A 25,040-nucleotide genomic window follows, 5' to 3' on the forward strand; every position below is an offset into this window, starting at 1 on the left:
CTGCGACGTAACCCCTGTGAATGCCCAGCTCCTGGTGGTGACTGGCGTGGCCTGACACGTGCGGCTTCTGGAAGGTGGCTGGCAGCATGTGTTAAGAACCCAGAGGCACTCATGGTGGAGTGACGGAGTTTGCCTGGTAGAGTATCTATATTGCTGAACCGGGTGGTATTCATGTGACCGCCGGTCAGCTGACCGACAGTCACATGACCTCTTCCACGAGCCCGACGGCTCACTTTCCCGATGGTCGGCATGCCGACCAACAGGGACTATTTCCACTCGTGGGTGTCCACGACACCCATAGAGTGGGAATAGAACACGTGGCGACCGCAGGTCGCCACCGAGCCCGCAAGGGGCTTGCTGCACTCGCCCCTCCCCGCTGGGATCCCGGCGTCGGTATGCTGCCGGGATCCCGGCGTCGGTAAGCTGACCGGCGGTCAGGAGACCGCCGGTCAGCCATACTACACCCGCTGAACCATGTGTTAACCAGCCAACACCGTTGTTTTTAGGGGTATGGGCAGCTGTATATTGTTTTATGTGTCCCAATATTGCTTTTTAAATAAAAAAGTTGATGCGCTATGAAGCGCCCCTTCCTACTGTAGGACGGCCACTGGCAGACTGCAGTAGATGGATTTTTTATTCCTGTCTACTGCAGCATAACAATATGCAGCTGCTGTGGGCCTATTTGGATAGTGAGTCTCGAGCTGCAGCGCGTGCACTAAGTCGTGCAGAGTCACAGTTGCGATTGAGGCGCACGGGATCAGGAATGTCTTAAAAATGTATTGGGCACTCCTGGGTGGTGATAGGGAATTAGCTTAATTTTATGGGCGTTATAGGAATGTCGGGCCCTACTCAGACCTGATCGCTGCTGTGCTTTTTGCACAGCAGCCAATCAGGTCTGAACTGCGCATCTCAGCCCTGCGATCGCCTCTGACTGATTGACAGGCAGAGGCAGTTGCTGGGCGGGCAGGCGGCGTTTGGCCGGCGTTTTAGGGGCGCGGTCTGGGCAACGCCACACGCAACCTCTGCGACCCGGATAGTGATGGGTTGCTCCCTGCCAGCGCGCAGGAGCTGCGCTGGTAGAAAGCTACTTGTGAAGTACAAAAGCTTTGTCGATGTTCGATGCTTTTGTACTTGCGATGGGTGGGGTGGCTGGGGTAGGGCCTGACATGCGGGGCGGACTAGCCCTGTGCTGGGTGTTCCCCTGCATGTCTGTAACGGATCATAGATGTGCTGAACTTAGCACATCTACGATCAGGTCTGAACTAGGCCCATAATCGCTCACATTGGGGGCCATACACTGACAGACAATTTGCACCTATCATGGGGCTGGTGCAAGTTTTGATGGTGTGGTCGATGGTGGTTTCTAAAGATGCACCAAGTGGTACTTGAGTATCTACAGACATATCTATGTGCACGCAATTGCTGAGGACTTTGCGACAGCTCCAGTGGGCGTCTATAGTCTTTTCTGGGCACCTGCTTCACTTGCAATGATTAGCAAGTCTGTAGGCTGAAAAATCGCAGCTGCGCAGGTATGTGCGTACACATCGGAATTCGGAATCAGGCCCTTTGTACAAAGGTGTTATGCTTCCATGTGCAGTAGCAGTGGGCCTGATGCGGAGTCCTATGCGGAGTCCTATGCCGAGTCCTATGCCGAGTCCTATGCCGAGTCCTATGCCGAGTCCTATGCCGAGTCCTATGCCGAGTCCTATGCCGAGTCCTATGCCGAGTCCTATGCCGAGTCCTATGCCGAGTCCTATGCCGAGTCCTATGCCGAGTCCTATGCCGAGTCCTATGCCGAGTCCTATGCCGAGTCCTATGCCGAGTCCTATGCCGAGTCCTATGCCGAGTCCTATGCCGAGTCCTATGCCGAGTCCTATGCCGAGTCCTATGCCGAGTCCTATGCCGAGTCCTATGCCGAGTCCTATGCCGAGTCCTATGCCGAGTCCTATGCCGAGTCCTATGCCGAGTCCTATGCCGAGTCCTATGCCGAGTCCTATGCAATGCATCCGTTGCTAAATACAAAAACAAAATCAAAAAATCTTTCTTTATATAAAACAGTTTCCTAGATGTCGAAGGGAAAAACCAGCCTACCCATGGGTGGTATGACCCAAATAAAACTACATATTTCACATACTTTGGGCTATTAAAGTCTTGTGAAGCTTCGACAGTGAAAACCAATATTTGACTGGGCCTGGGATGTTACTGAATTGTTTATCCCCTGGCTATCTATCTATCTATCTATCATTAAAAATATGTAGTTGGACTTCAAAACATCTGTGTTCTATGTGACAGAATTCATATTTGCATTTAAGTTGATTGGAACTTAAATCTGCAGATTTCCACGTGCGTAGGCTGAGTGCAGCCTAGTGTCAGAGAGGCAGATAAGAGGTTTACTGTAACTTCCTAATCAGGGGTCTGTGTACCAGGTCAAAACAATTACATGTAAAAACTAAAGTATTTCCTTTCAGATTATGTTACAGGATCTAGTCTGAGCACATCAGAGGGAGATCAACAGCTTGCTGTACATTTAACCCATGTGACTAATTACCATGTGTTCACAGTGTCTACAGTCCAACCACATCCACATTCCATAAAGTTAACCTCTTCATGGCTGGAGATTGTTTGGACAGTTTCTTCTCCAGGAATAACTCTATTATGTGTAAATTACTATTTTTATGATAAGACACAGGCTTTTATTTATTACCACATTACATTGTATTGTAGTTTATGGGAGTCAGATAACAATCACAAATAACGATACTGTTCTTTTCCTTAATTCTTATTATAGTGACTTTTACAGAATTATCACATACTCAGAATTACTCAAAATGTTTATTTGCTTTGTCCTCCCAAGCAAAGGGAGACAATTATTATTATTATTATTATTATGTTTATATGGCACCAGAAGGGTTTCGCAGCACATAAAGTACTGTACGTACACAAATAAGCAATACAAGAAAACAGCGACTCACAGCACAAGACAATGTAGGAGAAGCAGTGGGTTGTTTGGATGAGAGCTGGCTGGCTTTCTCTTCTCTTTCTCTCCCTCACACACACACACTCACTCTCTCTGACACTGTTTCTATCTCCCTGATACTGTCCCGCTCTCTCTCTCTGACAATCTCTCTCCCCTCCCTCTCCTTGAAACTCTCTCCCTGATACTGTCCCCCGATCTGTCTGTCTCCCTCCCTGACACTGTCTCTCTCTCTATCTCTCTTTCTGACACTGTCTCACCCTCTCTTTGACGGCTCTCAGACACTGTCTCTCCCTCTCTCGGTAACACTGTCTCTCTCTACCCCTCTCTCTCCCTGACACTGTCTCTATCTCTCTGTCTCTCTCTGACACTGTCTCATCCTCTCTCTCCCTAATACTCTCTCTCTCTCCCCCTGACACTGTCTCTCTCTCCTCCTCTCTGACACGGTCTCATTCTCTCTCTCGCTCCCTGACACTCTGTCTCTCCCTTTCTCTTCTGATTTCCTCTTTCTCTCTCTCCCTTCCTCCCTGACACTCTTGCTTGCTCCCCTCCCCAGAGGCAGATTTAGACCTCATGGGGCCCAAAGCAAGACATTGATTTGGGTCTCTCCTTCTTCAAACAATCCCTAGCACTATATAATTTCATCACTGCCCCTGGATGTGCCAGCTGCGTTTGTGCCTCCTTCCCTTGCATGTCCATAAGGCAGCAGCAGCCGCAGCGCAGGTTCTACCTGAACTCCTGCAGTATGGGGCAGATTCCAGAGCCTCCTCTTGGGAAGTGTGGCGGCCAATTCTGCTTTTCTCTAGTCTCCGCCACCACCAGCAGCTCTCCTAGTAGCCGCACTGCTGCTGGTGGCAGAGGCTGGAGATAAGCATAATCATCCCTTAACAACAGCGCCAGCAGGGGCGGATCATACTTTTCTTTTAGGAGGAGCTGGCAGTGGACAACCCCCTGCTGCGAGAGGTTTGTGTTAAGGGGGTACACACGGAGAGATCTGTGTTTAAAATCTAAGCAATCTGACTAGATTGCTTAGATTTTAAGCACGGATCTGCCATGTGTATGCCCCCCAGCGATAGCCGCGCAGGCTCAATCTAGCGGCTCACTCACTTCACCGTTGTGTGAAGTGAGCGGCCACCCTGTGCTGAGCGGGGGGAGAGATGTGTGCTGAGCGGTCTGTGTTAAGATCGCTCAGCACACATCTCTCCCGTCAGTACCCCCCTTTACAGTTTCGGAGAGAGCAGGAAGCCAAAGGGAACCAACAACAAAGGGGGTAGAGAGACCGTGGACAGGTGCAAGAAGCGAGTTAGGAACTGGCGGTAGAAGTTTAAGAAGAGACAGAGAGAGCAAGAGAGGTGAAAAGAGAGAAGCAGAGTCAGAGGAAGAGTTGAGAGAGAAGAAGAGAGGAGAAAGGGGAAAGAGAGGCAAAGAGACAAGAGAAGCAGAGAGAGAGGCACAGTTTATAGCAAGACAAACCAGGAGGTGGGGGAGCGAGAGTCCATGTTTGCTCTTTTCCAAAATAGTCTTATATTATTTATACACAAAATTAGTATTCTCCACACGATGAACAAAGCAGGCGTATATTACACACACCTGCAGCCCCTGGACATACACAGTGACTGGCAGGCTATACAAAAGCTCTCCTTCATGTTTTTACATGTCTATAATGTGTGTGGGGGGTGCGTGGGGGGGGGATCCCCAGTACCTGCGTAGTAACCTAAAGAGCAGATGACCCCCGCATAAGCACTGTGTAGTTGGGCGCGCCACAGCAGCACAATGACAGAAGACGCAGAAATAACTCTGCCAGTCAGTATAGGGGACGCAATGGCTGTTTATTCTCACATATTCACAGCAGGCAGAGTGTTATGCAGGGCGGGAAGACATATGCCCCAGCACGGACAGGTAGGCAGGTGCTCATTACAAATGACTTCTTCTCCCAGTGTTAGTCCCATTCACTGTGCAGGGACAAATCATAGGGAAGTGTGGAGGTGGTAGGTCACACTGGAGAGGGGGGAAGTGGCAGGAGCTCCTGGGACTCTAGTCTGCACTCTTTCTCCAAGGCCAAAGGATAGAACCAGACAGCTGTACTATTGCGAGACAAATTCTATGATTCTTTATGACGGCAGATAAGAATCACTTGGCCCATCTAGTCTGCCCGTGTACAGACATACACTGGGATTAATTTTTGTCAGGAACCAATTAACCTACCAGTAACGAGGAAACTGGAGTACCCAGAGTAAACCCGTGCAAGCACAGCGAGAATATACAAACTCCATACAGTTAGGCAATGCAAAAAGGTGGAAGGGATATGGCTCTTGGCGCTATAACGTAATATTTAACACTTTATATGTACACATATACATATACATATATATATATATATATATATATATATATATATATATATATATATATATATATATATATATATATATATATATTTATATTAAAATGTACACAATATGTTCCTCTCAATGAATTTCCAGGAAATGTATTTTCTTCTTTCAATATTCATCCAGTGTTGTATCCCAGTGATGTAAATAATATGAAAAATAAAAATACATGTGTAGAACAGTCTCAATTTCTCGAAAAAGTCTCTTTTTTATGCACTGTACAATATCCTTTGGACGAGTGATAAAATGTGATGTGGGCGTACCCCGGCTCACACTGTTCAACGTGAAGCTATGTATATAAAGTTATCTTTTTTCTTTCCACCACCAGACCACCAATATTGCTGTGGTTAAATTAGCGTACCCCACTCACTAAGTTTTCAGAGTGGAGAAAGCTCATAAAAAGGTATCTATCTTCTATAGTGTATACTGATGGGTACCCTACTTACAGGGTTGAAAGTGATCACAAGTGTATCAAGGTTTCTTTTCCCTTGTGTCGAAGTCGAAAATATTATAGGCACACTCATCACGTACAAATACCACACAGATGGCCTCCATGCGGGTGCTTGTTCTTGCAAGCTACGTATAATCACTCACGCGGTCTTGCGTGTTAGCACGTGGTATGAGTAAATACGGTAGCATACGCATTCGCATGGAAAAGCCACAAAGACATATCCCATATTTAATCCACATAGCACATAATTTACACATAGTCTACATGCACCACACCAGCGAGTTACATTTGTTTAAAAGGTACAACAACAGAGGGATTTGACTTTACAGGATATGAGGGGACAGAATTAGGTTAGGAGGTGGTGTTTGGTATCCAGCTGTACAGTATTTTAAGAGCAATATTCCGGTAGCAGTTTGAACAAGATAGCAGGCTCCTGCGCATATCTATGCGCAGGAACAGAATATTAATATTACACTCTATTTACTGTACTCTGATATTCGGCGGGAACCCAGTGGATTACATCTGCAAGTGCACCTGGACCAGGCATCTCCCACCTATTCAAACCGACCTATGACCCCTCATGTACTGTAAATGACCAGCCCTTTGACCTATGGGTGAAGAGATTACAGATTCCATTGTTTCATGATTTGGACTAATGTATAAAAAGCCACGCTGCCTGGCCGGTCAAACACATTCTCTGAAGGTCATCTATCCAGATAGACTGAGGGCTGGAACCGGGTGGCGCTGGTGAACAAACGTATGTATCCATTGATTGCAGCCTCTTCTCTTATTGTTATTGTATTATTGTTGTAATCCCATGTTTAGTAAATAACTGTTGGTGGGTTGGCTCCCAACATATGTAAACACAATTGGTGTCGTGTCCTTTTCCTGCTAGGGGTTATAAAGTGTATTCCACCTCACGTGTAGCTACTCCGTGCTTACAGCATGACGGCGTGCTTACACAACGTGTACGCATCTGTTAGGGGTTTTACACACACACGCTTAGCGGTCGCAGCGGCCTGAACAGATATATATTTAAGGTACTGCTCTTCTTCCTAGAAGTTTAACTGCTTTATCAATTGGGGGCTCTGTCCGGTTCTTCACACACTCAAACTTACAGGTCATAGCAGACTTTGATCTATCAGCAAAGGGTGGAGACGCACGTTAAATAACCTTGCATTGTGCTAAAACCAGTTTGTGCTGTTAGATCACGTCTGTTCTGTCTAGTCTAGAGAGGTGCTGATGTAACCCAAAGGACACGGGAAAAAAGCTGTTTAAAATCTGTGTGTAAATTTTTGGCGCGAAAAGCGTACACAAAGCGTACAGATACTTCGCATACTCTCTCACATATTGTTGCAATAGGTTAACAGTCATTTTAGATCTGTGTGAAATCGGATACATTTGTTTGCTATATAGATATTTGAAATAGTATATTAAGGGTATAATTGTAAAACACGAAACGCAGTTCCGGCCTAGTCGCTTAGGTTTATACGGAACAAGTGTGGGTTGTGTTAGTGAGCGATAGTAGTTTTATTGCTCACATTTATCGAAAGTGTGGTTTCTTAAATTGCGGACGCACATTTGTACACGTGGTACGGAACGTGAGGACAGCATACAGAAGCGTGCACGTGGCGCAGGGTCGCACATGTGGCATAGAGGCATGCAAGGTTGCGTAGAGTTGCGGGCACAAGGTATAACCGCACAATAGCCATTCAATTTAAAACGGGATTACATTTAATACTATAGCACATAACTATCCGATTTCAAAAGCAGGTTACCGTGATATTTTGTTTAAACTGTACTACCTCTGGGGTAAAGTAGCCAATCAAAGGGAGTGATATTTTTCTGTACAGAAAAACACTGTGTATTTGTGTGAGCTGAAAGTAGGAGTGAACGGATGTTGAACCCCGGAAGTCGGGATTCCGTGGTGACACTGAGTAAGCAGGGGCTCGGTGGCGTAAGGCGGCTGACTTATGTTAATAAATAGAGATATACGCAAGTCGTGAGGAGATTTGCAGAGGAGCGTGATATAGAATTGTGCATTGTGAAATTTAGAATTGTGAATTGAAGTAAAGGTTTTGTGTTACGCTCCGGCTGAGGAGCGCAGCTTGTGGATTTGACTCCAGTGGTCGTAGGGCGGATAGATAACAAGTATCTATACGCTGTGTGATTGGACCGCGCGTTTGTGTGTGCGATATGTTGCGCAACTTGATAACCTTTTGCAAGCTTTAGCGTAAACTACGGTATCATTAGCGCTGTGTAGTGCATACGCAGGCGTGATTTGTGTATAAGCAAAACGGGAAGTTTTCGCTGTTCTCTCTCAGGAAAATCTTCAACGGTAGATATTCACTGGAAAAGGTGATTGGTCCTAAAACTTCCAGTGAATAGGAAACCAGGTAGGGTCCTCACTGGGTACGCGGTGTTCATTATTGGAGTGAGTCGTGGTACATCAGCGGAGAAGGAGCGAGTGGAAAGCGCTCAGAGGACTTTCACCATCATCTCAATTGTGCAGTTGGGGATTGCGTTCACAGGCAAAAAGTCCGCGATGGGATCCAATTGCACGAGCGAGGGGTGTTCGGCAGCCAGGGTTCAGGCTGGAGAACTGCGGCCTTTTTGCAATGAATGGGTGCGTATGACTGCTGAAGATAGGGCATCATTCCCTAGGGTGGGTAGCTTTGAATCAGAGGTATTACAGAGCATAAGGATTAGAATATGTCTGGTCAAATCTAGAAAACAGAGGATCAAACATACCGATTGTTAAAACCTGTGGCAGCAAGAGGGGGAGGTGCAAAGGGAACTGGCTCGCACAGCAAGTTCCAAACCTAGCGGGAAAGCGATTGCAAGCGCACCACCACCGCCATATGTCGATGGGGAGAAATTGGCTACAACAATGGTGCATTGGTAAAGAATAGCAAAATGATTAATCAATGTGTTAACCCTAACCCTTGCCAGTTGTATCCCGTTTTGAATTTTTCCCAAGGTTGTGAGGAGGATGACGAGCCCAGCACGATATCGGCACTTTCTTTAGCAGCTACCATACAGGATACCCAGGTGGGCACGGCCCAACCACCAAGAGTAGTAGCGATACCCCCCAGCGGAGGGATAAGTGAGGCTGTGTCCACTGGTAAGTATGGTACCATACATCATGCAGAGACAATAGCTCCCCGTATTATAGAATCAAACAAAAATGATGTGGTTGAGTTAAATCCAATCAGGGTGATTGCAGTGCCCAACGGAAGAACTGATAGTCAGGGAGTAACTCCCATCAGGAACATTGCAATGCATTGTCCTTGGTCCCGAGCAGAACTGAGATCAATTATGTCAGAATTCCCAGATCCCAGAAAAGATCTAGTCAGATGCCAGAAATTCATTAAAGAATTGGGCAATGCCCATGAGCCCACAAATATGGATTGGCAAACAGTGCTACGAGCGAGTTTACCCTCTAACATTGACATCCCAAAATTTATAACCGATTGTAAATTAGATGTAGAAGTACCTCTCACTGATGAGTACAACCAGGAGAATGTACGGCAAATCAGCCTGCAGTTAGGAGTGTATTTCCCTACTGTTGTTAAATGGAACAAAATTTTCTCCATAAGACAGAAGGACAGTGAAATGGCATCCAAGTATTTCCATAGAGCACTGCAGGAAATGGCTAGATACACTGGGATAGAGGATATTAAGGAGAATGCCAACCATAGGGAAGTAGCTGTCTCTGTGCTAATGGATGGATTAAAGGAGGCACTGAGGACGAGGGTGCAAACCTCTCAGCCAAATTGGAGAGGTATCTCGGTGGCTGTGCTAAGAGAGTCAGCTATCGAACATGATCGTAACATCAGTAAACACAGGGAGTCGCAAGGGGATAAACTGATGATGACGGTAAGTATACAGGCTCTTACAGGAAAGCCTCATCAACCCAAACCCCAGACCCCTGATGGTAAGCCACAGTCAACAACATGTTTTCTTTGCAAGAGGGAAGGGCATTACGCAAGGGATTGTAGAAGTAGTGGGACACATAACGTTTATAGACCCCCTAGACCTGAATACGAACCACGCTACAATAAACATAGTTGGGACCAGGGACCACATAGAAGGGATTATGAGCAGCATAGAGGGGAAACAAGGAGGTACCCACCCAGGAGGGACTGCCAGGCCCCCGAAAACTCAGTCACCCCCCCTCACATATTGCAGCTGCCAATGTCCTGCGGGAGCATCCCACACAATAGAGGTTAGGCCATACCTGTAGTCTGCAGCCAGTGAAATTGATTGCTGGCCTTGGTAGTGAACCTGAGGTCATGGTTGATGTAGCTGGTGTACCATTACCTTTTCTTGTAGACACAGGGGCGGCCAGATCAGTAACTAAATTCCACCACAGGTGTAAAAACCACGGGTAAAACGATTTCGCCAATGGGAGTAACGGGAAAGGTGCAGCAATACCCTTTGAATAGACCTGCAGAGATTACGATAGGGCCATTGAAATCCAAACATTCTTTCCTGTTGGCTGCATCGGCTCCGACTAATCTACTGGGAAGACTTGTTGTGTAAAATGCGGTGTGTCATATTGTACCCCTGAGGGTGTATTCTTAGATATACCTAAGAACCATGCACAAGAAGTGCAAGATATATTAGACACCCCTCAAAGGCTAATGTTGCACTCTACTGTTATAGACACGTGTCCATCAAAGGTAGAGGAAATGATCTTGCAAATACCGGGTTCCCTTTGGACCAAAGATGGACAGGACACTGGATTGATGGCGAATGTAGCCCCAGTAGCAGTACAAGTAAAAGATGGAAGGATAGCTCCAAAAATTCCCCAGTATCCTCTGAAGCCAGAGGTAGAATTAGGAGTGTACCCCATCATAGAACGGCTGCTACAGCAGGGCATCCTAGTCAGGACGTCCAGCACAGCCAATAGTCCCATCTTCCGTATGAAAAAGAGTGGGGGGAGGGGTTACAGGCTAGTGCAGGATCTAAGAGGGATAAACAAGACAGTTGAGAGTCAATTCCCCATAGTGCCCAATCCAGCTGTCATCCTAATGCAGATTCCCTCAACCTCCAAGTTCTTCACTGTCATTGATCTCTGCTCTGCTTTCTTTTCTGTCCCTCTCCACCCTGACAGCCAATACCTCTTTGCCTTAACCTACAGGGGAGTACAGTACACCTGGACTCGTCTTCCCCAAGGTTTCATTGACAGCCCAAGTATTTTCTCCCAGGCCTTGCATGACTGTGTGCAATCTTTTCAACCCGAGAGTGGGTCAGTGCTAATACAATACGTTGATGATTTGTTGTTGTGTTCTGACTCATTCGAGTCGTCCTTGGCAGACACTAAACAGCTTCTATGTTAGGTGCCGCGGTCCGCGGCGTCGCTCGGTCTGCTTCCGAGCGACGCTCACGGCCGCCGCACCTCCCTCCCTGCCCGCCCGGCGCCTAGCAACGCCAGGACGCCATGCATACTGTAGCCGCCGGGTCCCTGGCAACGCTAGGACGCCGGGCGTCCTCAGCCGCTGGGTCCATAGCAACGGGGACGCCATTGGCGGACTGCGTTCCCCGTTGCCAGATAGGATTGATTAGTTGCTCGTGCAGCAGGGCAGCTGCACGGCAACTAGTAATTAGGGTCTGGTCTTGCTGGCCCTCCTGTCATTGGCCAGCAGGGTCTTTTTATGGGAGCCAGCACACTGCAGCCTCGCCGGTGATAGCTTCCTGTATGCTGTTCCTGCCTTGCAACGTCTGTTCCTGGTCAGCTGTATCTGGTCGATCCTGCTCACTGTGCTCCTGAGTTCTGGAGTTCTGAAACCGGTCCTGGGAATCCTTTCTGTCCAAGTGGACCTGTTGCGGTCATCTGGGGGTTCTCGCTTGTTGGGGTTCTCTCCCAGTTTCGTGAGTAGCGGCTTCTGCCGCATGTTGCGGCCTAGGCCGCTTAGTCCTTGTTTTACTTTTGTATTGGTGGTTTTTGCGGAGGTTTCCGCTTTTCACTGTCCTCCCCGGAACTCGGCGGTGCCGTGTGGGGGAGTGGACAGTGGTATCTTTTGTTGTTCTTTTCCTTTGGCGGCGTGCCGCACATATATTTAGTTTTAGGGTAGTTAGTAGCCCCTAGCTTCTGTTTGCTTTAGTTAGAGGTCACGCCTTGTCTCACTCTAAGACCTGGGGGCATCGGAGTTGGGCAGACCTAATCCGCCCTTCAAACGCGGCTGCCGTGGGCCCAAGAAACCATAGTCACTCAGGCGTGAACTGACCACACGGGTAAAACAACGGAGGTAGGGTGCTAGGGGCTATTCCCATACCATCCCTTATTTCAGCGTCACGTCCTGGTGCTCTGGACTCTCTACACAAACATCTCTCCAGTTCTGAGCATCAGGAACGTAACATTCTGTTTCATCTCTCCCAGACAGGACACAAGGTTTCAAAGAATAAGTTGCAGTTGTGTCGGGCTAAGGTTAAATACTTGGGGCATTGCTTGACGCAGGGACTTAGGCACCTGACCATTGACCGAATACAGGCCATCCGCTACATGACTCTGCAACAAACTCAGCAACAGATCCGCACTTTCCTTGGAATGTGTGGGTACTGTCGGAACTGGATTCCAGGGTTCTCTATAATGGCACTACCGCTGCAAGAAATGGTCTCCTCATATAAACCAAAATGGGTCTCTCACACAGATGAGTCCAAACTGTCGTTTGAGAGACTAAAACAGTGCTTGTCGCAAGCACCAGCATTGGGTATGCCAGATTATGAGAAGCCATTTGAATTATACGTTACTGAAAATGCTGGGTGCGCGGCAGGAGTCTTAACACAGAAACATGGTGATGCCAGCAGACCAGTAGCCTACTACAGTGCACAGTTGGACACTGTAGCATGGTCTCTCCCCACTTGCTTGCGAAGTGTTGCAGCCATAGCTCTCCTGGTAAGTAAAAGTGAGGACGTAGTGTTAGGACACGACTTGACCATCCATACACCTCATGCAGTATCAGCCTTGCTAAACCCCGCCCAAACCAGACATGTCTCATCTGCTCGGTTTACAAGGTGGGAACTATCACTGATGGCCCCTGTAAACATAACAATTAAGAGGTGCAGCTCACTAAATCCTGCAACTTACTTGCCAAGTGTGCCTGGTCATGCACAAAGGGTGGAGGATGAGAACGATGGTGAAGGAGGATTTAGTGCAGATACTGATACGCATGATTGTATGAAATACCTGAACCAAACTTTCACTGCGAGACCTGACATCAGTGATAACGCACTGGAAGGAGTAGTCTTTACCTTCTACACTGACGGTAGTTGCCACAGACAGATGGAATCGGGAGACCTGTGCACCGGATACGCAGTTGTAGATGACAAAGATATCATAGAAGCTGAACCCCTTGGCCCACCTCACTCAGCACAAGTCGCTGAGCTGGTAGCACTGACCAGAGCATGTGAGTTGGCAAAGGGTAAGTCAGCTAATATATACACGGATTCTAGGTACGCCTTCGGAGTGGTGCATGATTTTGGGGCCCTGTGGCGCCTCAGAAATTTCATGATGGCAGCTGGCACACCTGTAGCGCATGTGTCTTACATCAAAAGGCTTCTGACAGCAATACAGGAACCAGACAGAGTGGCTGTTATCAAGTGTAAAGCACACACTTACAACCAAGACCCAATTTCACTTGGTAACAGCCGGGCAGATGAAGCTGCAAAATCAGCAGCAAGCACCACCACACAAACCAACATCACACCACTAATGACATTTAACACAGTTAACACGCAACAGTTAATTGAAATTCAAAATGTGTGTTCCCTACAGGAAAAGGCGGTCTGGAAGGTGAAGGGATATGGTCAGGAGTCCTCGGGACTTTGGGCAGATGGACACGGTAAGCCAGTGGCCCCCAGAGCATATCTCCCAAGTCTAGCAGAGGCGGCACACGGTCTGACTTATCTGGGTAAGGAAGGTATGTGCAAACTGGTAAGAGCCTACTGGAGTGCACCAGGATTCTCTTCTCACGCAGGTAAGAAAGCAATGATATGTCTTACTTGCTTGAGGAAGAATATTGGTAAAGCAATACCAACAGAGCCATCCCATATCCCTCCTACAGACGGACTTTTTCAGGTAATACAAATCGACTTCATACAGTTACCACCCTGTAGGAATTTGAAATATGTGTTAGTTTGAAACCGATGTCTTTTCAAACTGGGTAGAAGCATTCCCCACTGCCACAAATACTGCTGTGTTCACTGCAAAGAAAATCGTGCAGGAATTTTTGTGCAGATATGGTATCCCTAGAATGATTGAAAGTGATAGGGGTACCCATTTTACAGGTGAAGTCTTTCAGGTCATGTGCAAACTGCTGGGTATTAATAGCAAGCTGCATACTCCATACCGGCCACAGGCAAGTGCGAAGGTGGAGAGAATGAACCGCACTATTAAGAATAAGCTGAGCAAAGTGATGGCTGAAACTGGATTGTTGTGGCCAGAGGCCTTACCATTAGTGTTGTACAGCATCAGAACCACTCCCAGGTCACCGCTTAACTTATTACCCTTCGAAGTTCTTTTTGGTCGACAACCCCATGTAATGATAGACCCCAAGGATTATTTGAAGTGCAATAACGAAATAACTGTGCAATATTTGGTTAGGATGAGCCAGCAATTGAGGAATCAGCAAAGGAATCTAAAACTGGCGATTCCTGACCTACCAAGCAGCAATTGTCATGACATTGAGCCTGGGGATTATGTGATGATTCAAAATTTTTTACGCTCAGGTTGCCTCGTAGGACAGGTGGGAAGGACCGTATCAAGTTTTATTGACCAGCACATCAGCACTAAAGGTTGCCGAGAGAGACACTTGGGTCCACTCGTCCCACTGCAAGAAGGTTGCTGACCCAGAGAAAACTTGTGACAAAGAGCAAGGTGAAGAGAACCTCGTATCACTAGAGAATTTGTTCCGGGAAAGCTGAGAGGCAGGACTGTTGAACGGCACCTGAGTGCGGAGAACAACAAAATCAAAGATGGTTGTCGTACATTTTTTCACCCCCCCCCCCCCCTCTCCCCCACTGCATTTTTCTTTTATTTCCTTTCTTATTTTTCCTTTTTGCTCCTTAACGAAATGGATCTACCTCAAGAGGCTGTGTTTCGGGTTTTTCTGGCGATTCTGTTTTTGATCAGGACAATCTGTTTTTGTGAGGGTCCCAGAGACGTTGAGCAAGGATCTGGAATGGGTTCGGATGGTGAGTACGGATTTGTAGGATCTCAGGAGCAGCATATCACTCTATTAAAGGCTGGTATTAGTAAGCGATCTGGTAGTCATGGATCTCGGAGACACTGTGAAGGGTTATTGTCTGACCAATATTGTATATGTAGAAATTGCGAAAACATAGTCGAAGATGGGTACATCCAGAGATGTCAGTCAAACAGTAATATTGACATTGGCCGACATCCTTTGAGTGATTACCACTCATTAGTGGGTACGGTCTTAAACTAAACAGAATGCTCGGTGTGGTCTCAAGTACCTCAAGGACAGAGTAAGTCGGGATTAGTGCCATATCCTTTAACGATAGATGAGGTACTCGAATTACGGGGTGGGAGCCCGGTGGACAAGAAATTCAACATAACTAGGCCCCCTAGCTTGAAGCTCCACCAGTACCATGTAGATAGGTCACGGTTATGTTTTAATGTGTCCAATTTCCGAAAACCAGGAAATTGGGAGGTGACATGGAATAACCAGACAATGACCTTTTCACACAGAGCTGATAAGATACCTATCGACTCTGAACTTGTACGCAAGATAGCCACGAGTGGGAAGTATTTCCGGTACAGGTATACATGTGGGATCAAAACCATGTGGGTTGGAAAAGTATCGCAGGGGTATTGTGCCCACATCATCCAGCCCGATACTTGTACTGAGCAAATGAGAGAACTAGGGATTGGTTTCTTTATAAGGAAGATATGTGATATGGTGTTGTTACATTTTGTCCCTTATGTTCTCCCAGATGATGCATATTTCATATGTGGGAGGAAAGCATACAAGTGGCTTACTCCGAGCTCTGAAGGGTTATGTTACATTGGGAGAGTACTACCAGAGGTCATGACCATACCACATGACAAAATGAAAGACATTCACCGCAACGCTCAGACTCCTTATACTCATATCCACTATGAACACATCAAGAGACACCTCATAGAGAGGGCAGAGCACGCAGCCTCTGATTTGATCCACGAATCCACCAGTATTCAAGTTCTTCTCGCATTAGACATCACCCGTAATGCCAGAGAAACTATAAATTATAGGTATATCCATGCGCTAGCGAACTTGATAGACAATATCACTAAGATGTATGACGACACCTTCAGGTATACGGGCAGGGAGTTACAAGCCTACAAGAAGGAGCTGGTCCAGCACAGAATGGCCCTTAATTATGTTACAGCTGTGACAGGTGGGTACTGTGTTACTCTAGCAACTCAATATGGTGTGAAGAGCTGTACGTATATTACGAATAGCACTGACGACCCCACGGAGATCATCAATCAGAAGATGGACGAGATCTTGCAGTTGAAGTGGGAGCTCAGGAGGAAACACAACCTAACCTTAACGGCTGTGGGTAATGAATTGACCAGCTGGGCCTCATGGTTGAACCCACTCAAATGGTTTTCTGGATTAGGAGAGTGGGTGCAGAATGTAATTGCAAGTGTAGGAAAGTTTCTCCTTTGTATCCTGGGTGTTGTCATAATTATTGGTCTGATATTCAGGTGTGTTCGAATTCTGACGTGGCGCAAGTACAGCACAAATTTAATGAGTCTAAGGAGCGAGGGCGTTGTTACAGCAGCAGATTTGATTTATGACCCATCTGTAGAAACAGTGTTATGATAAGGATTGCAAATTAATTTCATGGCCTGTTTCTTTCACCATTTTTCTCTGTTTCCCCCTCTACCCAGAAACATCCAACCGGAAAAGATGTCAACCATACCCAAACTTTATGTGAATGAATATTTTTGTGTGTCTTACCGTCATCTCTGCAACCCTCAGTTATTGGCACACAGTCGATAAATGTTATCTACATATAGTAGCACGCACATACGTTTCTCCTCCATGTATCATCAGATAAATGTGCTCCCCATTTGTTGGTATAAGAAGCTGGAAACGTGAGGCCTACTGGCCTTGCCTAGAAAGAGCTCGGTAGTGTTTGTTTGCCCATTTACAGAACCTTAATACTGGATGAGAAGGAGTTAATGTATACTTCGCAATACCTCAAAACTTACTTAGAACATGTACGGCACGATGATACATGCCCCTCAGACATTAATTCATACATACATGCTTTTTCTGTCCCACTAGGATATACATTTCCCACCTACAACTCTCCCACAGTCATCCGAACTTTGTATATAATGTATAGATAATATTTTTAGTTTATTAGTTATGTGTGGCAGTAATTATTGATTGCCAAAGGATGGACTGTCGAAGTCGAAAATATTATAGGCACACGTACAAACACCACACAGATGGCCTCCGTGCGGGTGCTTGTTCTGCCGTGCGTGCGCATACTCGCAAGCTACGTATAATCGCTCACGTGGTCTTGCGTGTTAGCGCGTGGTATGAGTAATTACAGTAGCATATGCATTTACATGGAAAAGCCACAAAGACATATCCCATATTTAATCCACATAGGTGGTCATTCAGAGTTGTTCGCTCTGTAATTTTCTTCGCATCGCAGTGATTTTCCGCTAATTGCGCATGTGCAATGTTCGCACTGCGACTGCGCCAAGTAAATTTGCTATGAAGATTGGTATTTTACTCACGGCATTACGAGGTTTTTTCTTCGTTCTGGAGATCGGAGTGTGATTGACAGGAAGTGGGTGTTTCTGGGCGGAAACTGGCCGTTTTATGGGAGTGTTTGAAAAAACGCTACAGTTTCTGGGAAAAACGCGGGAGTGGCTTGAGAAACGGAGGAGTGTCTGGGCGAACGCTGGGTGTGTTTGTGACGTCAAACCAGGAACGACAAGCACTGAACTGATCGCACTGGCAGAGTAAGTCTCGAGCTACTCAGAAACTGCACAGAGAAGTCTTTTCACAATATTGCGAATCTTTCGTTCGCAATTTTGATAAGCTAAGATTCACACCCAGTAGGCGGCGGCTTAGCGTGTGCAATGCTGCTAAAAGCAGCTTGCGAGCGAACAACTCGGAATGAGGGCCCTAGTACATAATTTACACAGTCTACATGCACCGCACCAACGAGTTTCATTTGTTTAAAAGGTACAACAACAGAGGGATTTGACTTTACAGGATATGAGGGGACAGAATTAGGTTAGGAGGTGGTGTTTGGTATCCAGCTGTACAGTATTTTAAGAGCAATATTCCGGTAGCAGTTTGCAGAAGATAGCATGCTCCTGCGCATATCTATGTGCAGAAACAGACTATTAATATTACACTGTATTTACTGTACTCTGATATTCGGCGGGAACCCAGTTGATAACATCTGCAAGTGCACCTGGACCAGGCATCGCCCACCTATTCAAACTGACCTATAACCCCTCATGTACTGTAAATGACCAGCCCTTTGACCTATGGGTGAAGAGATTACAGATTCCATTGTTTCATGATTTGGATAATGTATAAAAGCCACGCTGCCTGGCCGGTCAAACACATTCTCTGAAGGTCATCTATCCAGATAGACTGAGGACTGGAACCGGGTGGCGCTGGCGAACAAACATATGTATCCATCGATTGTAGCCTCTTCTCTTATTGTATTATTGTTGTAACCCCCTGTTTAGTAAATAACTGTTGGTGGGTCGGATCCCAACATATGTAAACACAGTTGGTGTCGTGTCCTTTTCCTGCTAGGGGTTATAAAGTGTATTCCGCCTCACGTGTAGCTACTCCGTGCTTACAGCGTGACGGCGTGCTTACGCAACGTGTACGCATCTGTTAGGTGTTTTACACACACACGCTTAGCGGTCGCAGCGGCCTGAACAGATATATATTTAAGGTACTGCTCTTCTTCCTATAAGTTAAACTGCTTTAACACTTGGTTTTCTGGTGGAAGATGCTTAATTTTCTTCTCAGTCTCCGCCAGGGATACAGGGGTAGATTTATTAAGCTCGATAAAGTGGAAGGTGATAAAGGACCAGCCAATCAGATCCTAACTGACATGTCACAGGCTGGGTTTGAAAAATGACAGTTAGGAGCTGACTGGCTGGTCCTTTATCACCTTCCAATTTATCACTTCACCGAGCTTAATAAATCTGCCCCTCAATGCCAAATATGTGAAAAAATTTGAAAACCAATGTGTAGACTGAACTAATAAATTAGTGCAAAAAAAAAATTATATATATATATATATATATATATATATATATATATATATGTGTATAAAGACCTCTCTTCAAATGTTTGAGAGGAAGGTATCGTGAAAGGATCAATTATTGATAAAAGATAAACCCTTGTAAAGGTATATATGTGTAATGATCCTCAAAAAATGTAGAAACATACCCTGTTTATATATGGTACATATGACCGTGAAGGTAAACCCAGTATATAGATTGGTATTGAATTAGAATGGACGTATCCCACTTACACAAGGTGGGTGAAGTAACATGCACATAACAGTTTCTTTATGTTGGGAAATGGAAAATTCCAACAAGTGTACCCCACTCACAATCTAGCTGATTTTGGCCATGCACATCAGGGTTTCTTTTTATCCTCTGCCATACAACTCCTCTGGACAACCTCCAGCCAGACGTATATAGGGGGTGATTCCGAGTTGTTCGCTCGCTAGCTGCTTTTAGCAGCATTGCACACGCTAGGCCGCCGCCCTCTGGGAGTGTATCTTCGCTTAGCAGAATTGCGAATAGAAAATTCTTAGCAGTTTCTGACTAGCTCAAGACTTACTCCTACACTGCGATCAGCTAAGGCCGTTTCGTTCCTTTTTTGACGTCACAAACACGCCCTGCGTTCGGCCAGCCACTCCCCCGTTTCTCCAGACACTCCCGCATTTTTTCCTGGCACGCCTGCGTTTTTCCGCACACTTCCAGAAAACGGTCAGTTTCCGCCCAGAAACACCCACTTCCTGTCAATCACACTCCGATCACTTCAACGATGAAAATTCTTTGTTCTGCCGTGAGTAAATCTACTAAGTTTTGAGCTAAAATACGTAGCGCATGAGCACTGCGTACCATGCGCATTTTCGCATTAATCGCTCCATGCGAAAATCGGCAACGAGCGAACAACTTGGAATGACCCCCATAGTTCCATAAATTTGAGAAATCCACGTGAAGATAAAATATACTTGTATTTTATTCCACACCACTCTCCACATGAGAGTGGGCCAAACAACAATGTTCAAAAACAATAAAGTACATACAAAAACACGGAAGGGAAAAATTTTCTTCTGAATAAAAAACCCATAAAAAGTTAAAAACAAGGTTTTTACCTTATACAAAGTTCATAGAAGGTAAAAATGGAAAAATGGCTGTCCACACTCCTCCTGTCGACACGTTTCGTTCTGTATTTGGACCTTTATCAAGACATTTTGCATTGACTGTTTGAAAGTGTGGTGACACTTTAGGAAGGGACATAGTTCAGGGCAGCTTACAGGCGCCAATGTGATAGGAGCCCCCCTCCTTTTTTTTTTTCTTACAGTTAGGGCCATGGTGGGAATTGAACTCATGACCTCAGTGTAAGACCTTAACAAAGGGGCTACGCGCCCCGAAACGTTGGTATGTTTGTGAAGTTTTTATACAACTTTTTACACTTTAGTACGGTGTGGACGGCTGGTGGGGCTCTTAATTGGGCGCTCTGTGGGTGGTGAGGCTAGTTGTATGTACTGACACATTAAACAGAACCATTTGCATATGGTTATGGCTAAAACCAAGTTGGGGAAAGGACCTCTGATGTCACCAGTGGCAGGAGCAAGCTCCGAACAGGGTACCCGAAACATACCCTCGCGGGCTTGCTTCGCTCACCACACTTCGGGCTCGGTGGAAGTAGTTGGTGGCGTGGATACTGACAGTACTATCCCGCCGGCCTAGCTCCTCCCTCTGATGTCAGAGGCCTTTTAGCCCACTTGATTCTGGCATCTACCATCTGTATATGCAGAGCAGTGACAGCCATGTTTTGGGCTGTACAAATATTTTATACAACCTATGTGCTCTCCAGGAAACAGGAACATCAACTGGTACCAGGGGTGCGATGGGCTTGCTGGGGGTGACCAGGCAATGTACACGCTGTAGTCAATGCTGTCGGGCTTCTCTTCCTCTGCTGATGGCTCCATGCTGTCCAACTAGCTCCTCCGGTACATGTCTGCCGGCTTGGTGGGTGGGGGTGCTGTTGCTGTGGCGACGCGGAGGCAGAGAGAGGGGGGGTGTTACTGCGGTGGAGAAGGGGGGTGTTACGGTGGCAGAGAGGGCTGCGGAGACAGAGAGGGGGGGTGTTACGTGGCAGAGAGGGGAGCAGAGGCAGAGAGGGGGGGTTACGGCGGCAGAGCGGGGAGCGGAGACAGAGTCGGGGTGTTATAGTGGCAGAGAGGGGAGCGGAGACAGAGGGGGGTGTTACGGAGGCAGAGAGGGGAGCGGAGGCAGAGATGGGGGGTGTTATGGCGGCAGAGAGGGGAGCGGAGACAGAGAGGGGGGTGTTACGGCGGCAGAGAGGGGAGCGGAGACGGGGGGTGCTACGGCGGCAGAGAGGGGAGCAGAGGCAGAGGGGGGGTGTTACGGCATTAGAGTGGGGAGTGGAGGCAGAGAGGGGGGTGTTATGGCGGTGGAGAGGGGAGCGGAGGCAAAGAGGGGGTGGTGATAGGAGAACTAGCTGGCTCCCCCTGTCAGATTCCACGCACCCTGGCATCGCATTGCAATACTAATCGCATATGTTCTAGTTATACCCCTAATTCCTAGGGATTGAATAGAACATTTCCTGGCTGTCTCTCTGGATCACTAGTTGTCACGGACAGCTAGGACCAGTGCTGCAAGCACTCTCAGAGCTCAGCCTTAGGCTGTATGTACAAATTATCCTGCTGCACAAGTCTATAGTAGAGGTTTCTACTTTGCAGGCAAATAAAAGACAAATATTGTGACTTCTACCATTTATAGTAGGTTTTATATAGAATTAGAAGGCAGCAGGATGTCTAGCTGGTTTAATACAGTTGGCTGGTCTCAAGAAGTTATTTTCCCAAATAAGCTCATCTACAGTGGGAAATGCAAAACAAAAAGTGTTTTAATATAAAACGTATGCAAAATAAAATGTTACTACTTTAACCTCATTTATCTTTTCATCTGAAATAATTATTGCTTGAGAATAGATTAAAAATAACCATGTTGCACATCTATGGGGGCGCTGTGTATTGCAGTTTGCACATCTATGGGGGCGCTGTGTATTGCAGTTTACACATCTATGGGGGCGCGGTGTATTGCAGTTTGCTCACAAGATCATAGTTTTACAAAATCAAAGTAATTGTGACATACCAGCTTCATACATGTATAGCTTCTGTTGGCACTCTGGGCCTAATTCATGTTTGGAAGGAATTGCACAGCTCCAAGTACTGGAAGCGGCTGTGCAATTCTGCGTCATTAAAACACAAACAGGAGGCATCTGTAGGGGATAGACGCCTACTTTTAGCATTTGCGAGATCAGAGTGCTGCGCCCAAGGACGTAGCCTCGGATCACCATCGTGACTGGTCCTGATCCCCAATGGTTCTAGGCTCTGGCCAGCCTGTGGAAGCTGTAGCTTACGCAGGCTGGCAGTGGGATACAGACACCCAGGTCAAGGAAGGTTGTGTCCGACGACGCAGACTCTGGACCCGTCACATCTTCAAAATGGGGCCGTCACACCCTGTTGTGAAGAACAGTGCCGAGAGCCGCTCTTGCTCCCCCCCCACACACAAATGCCGCAGCATGTCAGTCGTGCTGCACCTGACAGAGGGCTACGAGCAATATTGCAAGACCTGTTGTGCACATGCACAGACCCCAAAACATTGTATTTGTATCCAAACCATCAGGTTGTGTACAAATATGTATTAGGCCCTCTGTGAGGTGTTCCAGCATCATATCTGTCACATTGGATTCCTTTTACATTTATTTCTAAAAAGTTTGTGCTTAAAGATGAACTTTCTTAATAGCTGATCAACTATCTTCAGCAAGATGCTATAGAAGGAGCCTCCAGTTATCAGTGGCTTTGATAAACTGCACTTAGGGCAGTGGTTCCCAAACTGTGTGCCGTGGCACCCTGGGGTGCCTTGGGGCACTTGCATGGGTGCCCTGGGCTGGTGGTCCAGGACAACTACAAATAATGTTTTTGCACGGTGGCACACATCAACACGGGTTTTTAGTAAGTGGAAACGGCTCAACACGGGTTGAGTGACTCTGGAATCCTACCCGGGTAGCTACCTGGCTTGAACACGGTAACACTGTACTGACCAGGGTAATTGTGCAGTGGAAACGGTCATTACCCGTGTTTTCAGACTCGATTAACGAGTGACATCAATAGCTTTTACAGAGCTTACCCGGGTTCAGAGCCAGTGCAAGGTTTCTCGGCACCCTAGGCAAAACTTCTGCGCACTCTCTCCCTCAGATGAAAATGGTGAGGTGGCGTCTTAGAAGTTCCACAGCCGATATTGCTAAATAGAGAATGCCACCTACAAAAAAAAAATGCTAAGCACGACTTTTGCAGAGACCCCAGGTAGGCTGTAGTGTAGGGAAGGAGGACAACACAGGCAGGAGATATAAATAGATACACAGCATATGGAGTGTACTATAGTTGTGAGGGCGGGTGCTCGGTATGCGGTTAACATCCTGGCTGTCGGGATCCCGGCGGTCAGGATACCGATGCCGGAATCCTGACACTCTGCGAAATGGCGGCAGTCGGAATACCAACACAAGCCCGATATTCACCCTTGTGTGGTGGTCCACAGTAGTCCGAGGGGGAATATATTAGTGTGGCGACCAAAGGTCGCCATGGGGGGCCGATGTGTGGCGAGCGCAACAAGCCTGCATGGGTACACGCTGCGCTCGCTGTCGGGATTCCGCCTGTCAGGATCCCGGTGTTACTCTCCTAACCGCTGGGACCGCCACTGCCGGGATCCCATACCAATCCCCTTTGCTCATTACAATGAGTAGATCAGATTATGTCACATTACAGAAGCCTCAGTTCATATTATGCCACATTACAGTGCCCCCTACCATTATAACATCCACTACACACTCCTCTCACGGACAATGTAATGTCACACAGCACAGGCTGGGAATGGATCAGACCCAATTGCTTAGCAGCCAAAACTAGGGAAATTGCTATGCAACTTTATAACTTGGGTCCAGGGCCCCCTAAGCCTCCGGGCCCCATAACAATGGCACCTCTTGCACCCACAATAGTTACACCCATGATTATAGGCATCAATGCAGTGACAGACCATACAATACTGACATAACTGCAGTTACCGCAATGCTGCACATTCACTGTCACAATGACTACCATACCACATACACAGCATGCCAGTAAGTGCCACACCGCACAGAGAGCATCCTATCATCTGCCATATTGCACAGACAGCACACGGTAACAGTGACCACCATACCATACAGACAACACCTTTGGGATTGCAATACAGTACACTGAGTACAGGGTGTGCTGGAACTTGTAGTACCTCTATTGCTGGATACTTGTGGCCCCTCTGCTAGCTGTGCATAGGCATGTCAGTCAGTTACATGGATTAATACAGGACTCACAAAACTCCCATTATCCATAGCTGCAGTTGCCAAATGTGGTGACATGCACCTGAAACAAAAGGGGTGGGATAATTAATTGCTGACGAGGAGGGAATGGAGAGACTACAGCCAGGGAGGAGCCACCCGAGAGCAGGTGCTGCACAGGCAGGCGACATCACAGCACATGACAGTCATGTGACTGTCAGTGCTGATGTTGTAGCCACACTGAGACCAGCACTTAAGGCCCATACACAGTGCCATAGTTGCCTACCTGACCCTCTCCATGAGGGAGAAAATGCTCTGTTCCTGGACTTTCCTGGTAATGTATGATTGCCATCACCTGTGGTGAAACACCTTTCTTATCAATTAACTAGCTCACCACAGGTGATGGCAATCATACATTACCAGGAAAGTCCAGGAACAGAGCATTTTCTCCCTCATGGAGGGGGTCAGGTAGGCAAGTATGATACACACTTGCCGAGAAAATGAACGACGTCGCTCACTTTCCCCCTTCCTCAGCGACGTCGCTCATTTTGTCGGCAAATGTGTATGTTGCCAGCGATGAC

At 46.9% G+C, this 25,040-nt stretch overlaps 1 protein-coding gene across 6 annotated transcripts in view; it reads right to left on the reverse strand.

Moving 5' to 3' along the window:
- The window catches only part of MYH11 (myosin heavy chain 11), a 281,015-nt gene extending 256,452 nt beyond the window's left edge, over window positions 1-24,563 (reverse strand). For 4 of the 6 annotated variants that reach the window (XM_063934369.1, XM_063934371.1, XM_063934372.1 and 1 more), the window contains exon 1: window positions 24,414-24,563. The gene's annotated coding sequence lies outside the window, so the exon portion shown is untranslated. Of the gene's footprint in view, window positions 1-23,276; window positions 23,371-24,413 lie in introns of those variants that run through there. The other 2 variants (XM_063934374.1, XM_063934373.1) reach the window with 2 other exon arrangements.
- Window positions 24,564-25,040: the final 477 nt, after the last annotated feature.

This window comes from Pseudophryne corroboree, chromosome 7 (genome assembly GCF_028390025.1).
Source record: "Pseudophryne corroboree isolate aPseCor3 chromosome 7, aPseCor3.hap2, whole genome shotgun sequence".
Taxonomy (NCBI): Eukaryota; Metazoa; Chordata; class Amphibia; order Anura; family Myobatrachidae; genus Pseudophryne; species Pseudophryne corroboree.